We start from the raw sequence: 5,665 nt of genomic DNA, 5'->3' as shown, positions 1-5,665 counted from the left end.
AGTGAGCGAGTGGCTGTGTGGGGCTTAGTTGCCAGCTGGGGTTAAACCACGACACGACAGTACCCCATTTGGATGGGAAAAAGCCAAATTCAAGCCAAGCCTTTACAATGTTTCCCTTCGACAGCAGGTCTTACAGCTCTTTGGGGCTCTCACCATTGCAGGGCACCTATGGCATGGAGCCCTGTGTCCCCCTGCAGAAGGCACTGGAGGGGACATGGCTGTCCCCGAGCGCAGCACAGCCCTCCCAGGGAACGCAGAGACCTGGGAAGCGGGGCTCCAACCGGAGCCAGGCAGGATGGAGCTACCCCAGGGCTGGCAGCAAGGAGGAAGAGCCACACGGGTCCAAGAATGAGACAATCCTGACTTTTGCCCCAAACCCTCAGCACGCTTTGGTTTCAAAACCCCCATGCAGAGGGATTGCGCCGAAGGGACCCGTTTCTGCCAGACCTCACCACTGTGGGCAGGCCAGCAGCCCGAGCTGGGCAAGCACGGTGCTGTGGGACAGGGATGGGCACCCCAGTCCCCCTCCACCCCAAAGCAGATGGTCTCGCCACCAACACCTGCAATTAACATACATGGTCTGGCTCTGCTGCACCCCTCAGCTTGGAAATTCAACATCACAGGCTTTCAGCATGGTGGAAAACCCATGGGCCCCTCCTGGCCTTGGTCCCGGTGATGCTACCACAGTGGCAACAGGCTGTGCTGCCCTCCCTGACCCCACGGGCCCTATCTCCAGGGCACTCTGTATCTTGAAAGCAAAAATGGGATCCGGGGACAAGCCTGTGGACAGCAGCCAGGCCATACAGCAGCTGACCCTGGCGCCCAGGCGATGTCGGTGTGACCGACACTGCCGGTAAGCCCACAGGAGGCCAGGCAAGATGATGCTCTCCAGGACAGATTCATCCCACTCCCTGCAATGCAGCTAATGGCTTTTTTTTTTTTAGAGCATGGTATCACTGAAGCTCAATTTCTTTCATAAAAACGAGGTTTCTCAGATGAAAGGGAAAATCCTTGGGCTGCTTTCACTTCTTCAGCACTGCACCACAGCCCGAAACACCCTGGACGGTGGTGCTGAGGCTGCGCTGACCCAACACCCTGTTTCAGGCAGAGATGCACAGATGCATAGGAGATGCTCCCAGCAGCTCCCCAGGGACACGCAGCGCAGCTCTCGACTCCAAGGTGGAGAAGGCATCTCTGTACAAGAGCTGCAGCAATGTTTGCTCCCACCTCCATCCAGACAGACCACGCAACTGTCTACAAATTTATTAGCGGTTGCTCTCGTTCAGGATGTGTCCGTAATGAGGCAGCATCTGGACCGAGGGACAGAGGTGGTGGCCACACAAAGCACTGGTGACTCTAGAGTGACTGCTTGCTGCTGGCCCAGGCTTTGGGGTGCTGGACGTGTGCAGCCCCCACCAGCACCAGCACTACTTGATGGCAGCACAGAGTCTGTTATAGAAACGCCGGAGAAAAGCAAAAGCCTCTGGATCCAAGCAAGGCACCGAGAAGGTCCCTTCCTGCAAGCTCGGGGAATGATGTCGGACAGGACCGAAGCAGAGCCGCTCTGCACCGCACATCCCAAGTCAATCCTGCAATGCAGGGGCAGCAGGCAACACCTTCAGAGGACTCCAGATCCTTCGGGACAAGGCAAAGGTCGCAGCTTAGCAGCTCTGCACTTAGCATCACCCTCTTGAAGGAAACAGAAGCGGCCTCTCTGCTATTCAGCGCACATCTCCAAACACTATGGACCCACACAAGCTGGCTACATGGTACCTGCACCCTTGGTTCTGGCAACCCAGCCCGATGGATGGCCCCAGCAATGGAACCTTGAAGACATGGTGTTTAATCCATCCCCAACCCATAACGTCTCCATTCCCCTGCTCTGTCACTGCCAGCATCCATCTGCCTCCTCCCCACGGTCCAACCCAGCTCATACAAACTCAGTGCTGGAGCAGCTTGGCCCAACTCTTGTTTCTGAGGTTGCTTGGTCTCCCTTGGTCTTGTACTGAACTACAACGCTCAGGTTGTCCCCTCTTCAGTCATTGCTCTGGCTTCTCAGAGACCTCCAGCCATTGCCCTGCTCTCAGCTGGATCTTCTTCGTTCTCATCCCTTCCTCTCCCAAGCACAGAGTCCCAAACCAGCTGTGACACCCCAGCCAAGGCAGGGGCAGCCAGTAGCAGGGCTGGGAGTGCTTGCACCTTGCAGGACACTTGTGGTCCCTGAGGGCACAGCACTACTGGTAGCTGTGCCGCAGGTTCACAGCCCGGCCAGGACACAGGTGGCACCTCGTGAAGACAAAGCCTTGTGCTCTCATTCCTGAGCTGGGTTTAATCAAGAGGAAGCTGCAGGGAATCTCCTAGATGAGCTTGGCAGAGGTAATTACTAAGTTCTGTGATAAAAAAACTCATCTGCACACACACAAAGGAGCACAGAGAGGCAAGAACATGTGGACGAACCCAAAAAAACCCTGGTCCAGCTACCCCCAGGGCAGGAGAGCCAGAGCAGGTTCCTCTACCCACAGACACAATGGCAGGTGGGGAACCCAAAGTACAGCAGGGGAGGAGCACCTTGGCACTGCACAAGACTTCTTCTGAGATGTCTGTGGGAACAAACATGGGAAAACAGAGGGATAAGGGGATAAAAAGGGTCAACATGTTGCTGGTCAGTATGTTTGGCTGTGCCTCGTACTCAACCAAAGCAGTCTGTCCCGTCTTCTTACCAAACTGCATTTCTAACTATTTCCCTGGGTAAGGGCCTCTATCTTCTGTGTGCATGCGTGTGTTTGAGGGTCTAAGCACCAGCAACTGGCTTCCAAACCCCGGGTCAGAGGCCACTTGTGCCTGGTGCAGCAACCGGAGCGAGTGTGGGTGAGCGTGCAGCCACCGCTGAGCAGGTGGAGTGGCCACAGAGCCAGAGGGTGGGCATCCCCAGGGGCGAGACCACGGGAGAAGGTGGCTGCTGGAGGGACCAGGAGGTCCAAGACAACTGTCAGAGCAACCATGGGGGCCGAGGGTCAACTGAGAGATCTCTGTGCTTGTGTGTTACGGTTGAGGAACACCATGGCCACGGCGGGCAGAGCTGGCGGCCACCGGTAAAACTGAATTTAAGTGAAACCCTTACTTTCTCCAAGGCTGTAAAGATGAGACCAAAGTAAATATTTAAGCAGTGCCCATAGAAACCAACTCTTCCACCTGCTGAAGCTGCTGTTCCTGAGAAGTAGAGTTAACTAGGAGACAAAATCTGCATAATGGCAATAATTAAAAAGCAGGTGTAACGAAGACTGGAGCTAGACCAATGTTGATACATTCTCCACTTACAGAGGAAATGAGGACTGCGTTTGTTTTTTCCATTGAAAAAAAAGAAAACAGAACAAGAAAAATGGAGAACCCAGCAGTGGGTGCAGGCTGTGGAAACACAGGAGAAAGCTGGAGACAAGGACAAACCTCTCATGAGGCTGTAGCTGGTGGACTTTTGCTAACCAGCCCAGAGAAAATACAGGAGGTTGCTCCTTGGCCATCTGTCCACGGCTCCAAGCCTGCACAGCCATCGGCTTCCAATGCATGTGTTGTTTGTCCCTCTAAGGCAGCAAGCACCCACCACCAGATCCATCAGGCACAGGCACCAAATTTTGAGCTTCTACCTGGCCTGACTCTGCCCATTTCCACCAGGGCCTCGGGCACCGGCTCCTCCCTCAGACCTCTGCAAAGCGCACAAGGACAGAGTCCCACCACATCTTCTCAAGCAGCACCTGGCTTCACCGCAGGGGTAAAGACTGATTGCTGAAGAGTTAACGAAGTGGTGATACATCCATGCGGGACCTCTCAGGCAAGGGGCACCAGAGCAGAGACCAGCAGTTGCTATAAGGACCAGGCAGAGAAATAAAGCCCCCACTGATCTCGCCACAGCCTGATAGTCCTTGGTTCTTCAAAGTTGGATCAATCTCCAAGGCTGCCCTGCTTTGAAAGACCAGAGATCTCCAACCCAGGCTGCTCGAGGCTCATGCTTCCCTTTAACTTTGCAATCTTACTGATGTTTACATTCTTGCTGGGGCTGCCTTTTAACTTTGCGCTCTTTAATTAAAAAAAAAATAAAATTACAACACTCCTTAATTAGCAGGTCTTTGCTACATCCGGACCTCGGGTTATGCTGAAGGAGCATTCAAGGACTACGCTTGGGTTTTTCAGGATGCGCCAGTGCTCTCACCCAGGGGATGGCACCCACACTGTGGAACACATGTGGCCGGGCAGACATTTCCATGCCCGGCTCAACCCTGGCACCTGCACACACCTGTGCCCAGGAAAGCCCGGCCAGGGGCACGGCAGTCCCAAAACCCATCACCTGGGTGCAGCGTGATGCCGGTGTGCATCAGCCCCGGGATGGGACAGTCACTCTTCTCAGCCGTGCCAGCAAGAGCCCTTGGCAAGGACGCTCCGGTGAGCCATAAGCATGGGTGTCCCCTGCATCAGGGACAAGTGGCCTCTGACCCGGGGTTTGGAAGCCAGTTGCTGGTGCTCAGACCCTCAAACACACACATGCACACAGAAGATAGAGGCCCTTACCCAGGGAAATAGAAATGCAGTTTGGTAAGAAGACAGGACAGACTGCTTTGGTTGAGCACGAGGCACGGCCAAACATACTGACCAGCAACATGTTGACACACAAAGAACCCTTTTTATCCCCTTATCCCTCTGTTTTCCCATGTTTGTTCCCATAGACATCCCAGAAGCAGTCTTGTGCAGTGCCAAGGTGCTTCTCCCCTGCTGTACTTTGGATTCACCATGCCTCCGAGCCGGGGCAGGAATGGCTCAGAGACATGCCACGATGGTGGGGGGGGGGTGTTTAAGGCAGCCTGAGCATGGCACGGAGTATCCCACCAGGCTCGGTCCCTCTCCTGGCATCCCCAGAAGCCCTCAGGGTGCACAGCAGGTCCCGCAAACCCTCGTCCCAAGCTGGGCAGCAATGCAGCCACGGCTCTTCTGGCAAAACCCAGAGTGCGGGCAAGACCCCGCTGCCCCCAATACACAGGGACGACGTTTGGAGCAAGCCAAGTGGCTTTACCCACGTGGGCTGTATGGAGCATCTCTGGATTGAACGGCACCGCAGCAAGCCGGGGGCTGGTGCCAAGGATGGCAGGCCAGGTACATCCACCCCTGTTGCATACATCCAGCTACGGGCCAGATCCTAGAGCACCCGAGGGGGCCAGCTCATGGCGCTGCAACATGCTGCTCTTCAGGGCAAGCAGATGGGCTTGTTTGGGGTTTCTTGCCAAGCGGGAGGGAGATGGTGCCACTGCCCGCCTGGATGACCCTGGTCAAGCCCTTCAGACCGGCTTACGTTTCTGCTCTGGACAATGCGACTCACACTCAGGCATCACTTGTCCGTAGTGGGACCGGTGTTCATTTTGGGACCGGTACTTTTTAATATCTTCATCAATGCCATAGACAGTGGGATCGAGTGCACCCTCAGCAAGTTTGGCAGATGACACCAAGCTGAGTGGTGCGGCTGACACGCCAGAGGGACGGGATGCCATCCAGAGGGACCTGGACAAGCTCGAGAAGTGGGCCCCTGTGAACCTTATGAGGTTCAAGACCAAGTGCAAGGTCCTGCACGTGGGTTGGGGCAACCCCCGGTATCAATACAGGCTGGGGGATGAAGGGATTGAGA

Source organism: Aptenodytes forsteri, unplaced genomic scaffold (genome assembly GCF_000699145.1).
Source record: "Aptenodytes forsteri isolate BGI_AS27 unplaced genomic scaffold, ASM69914v1 Scaffold213, whole genome shotgun sequence".
NCBI classification, from domain to species: domain Eukaryota; kingdom Metazoa; phylum Chordata; class Aves; order Sphenisciformes; family Spheniscidae; genus Aptenodytes; species Aptenodytes forsteri.
This window is presented reverse-complemented; position numbering follows the sequence as displayed.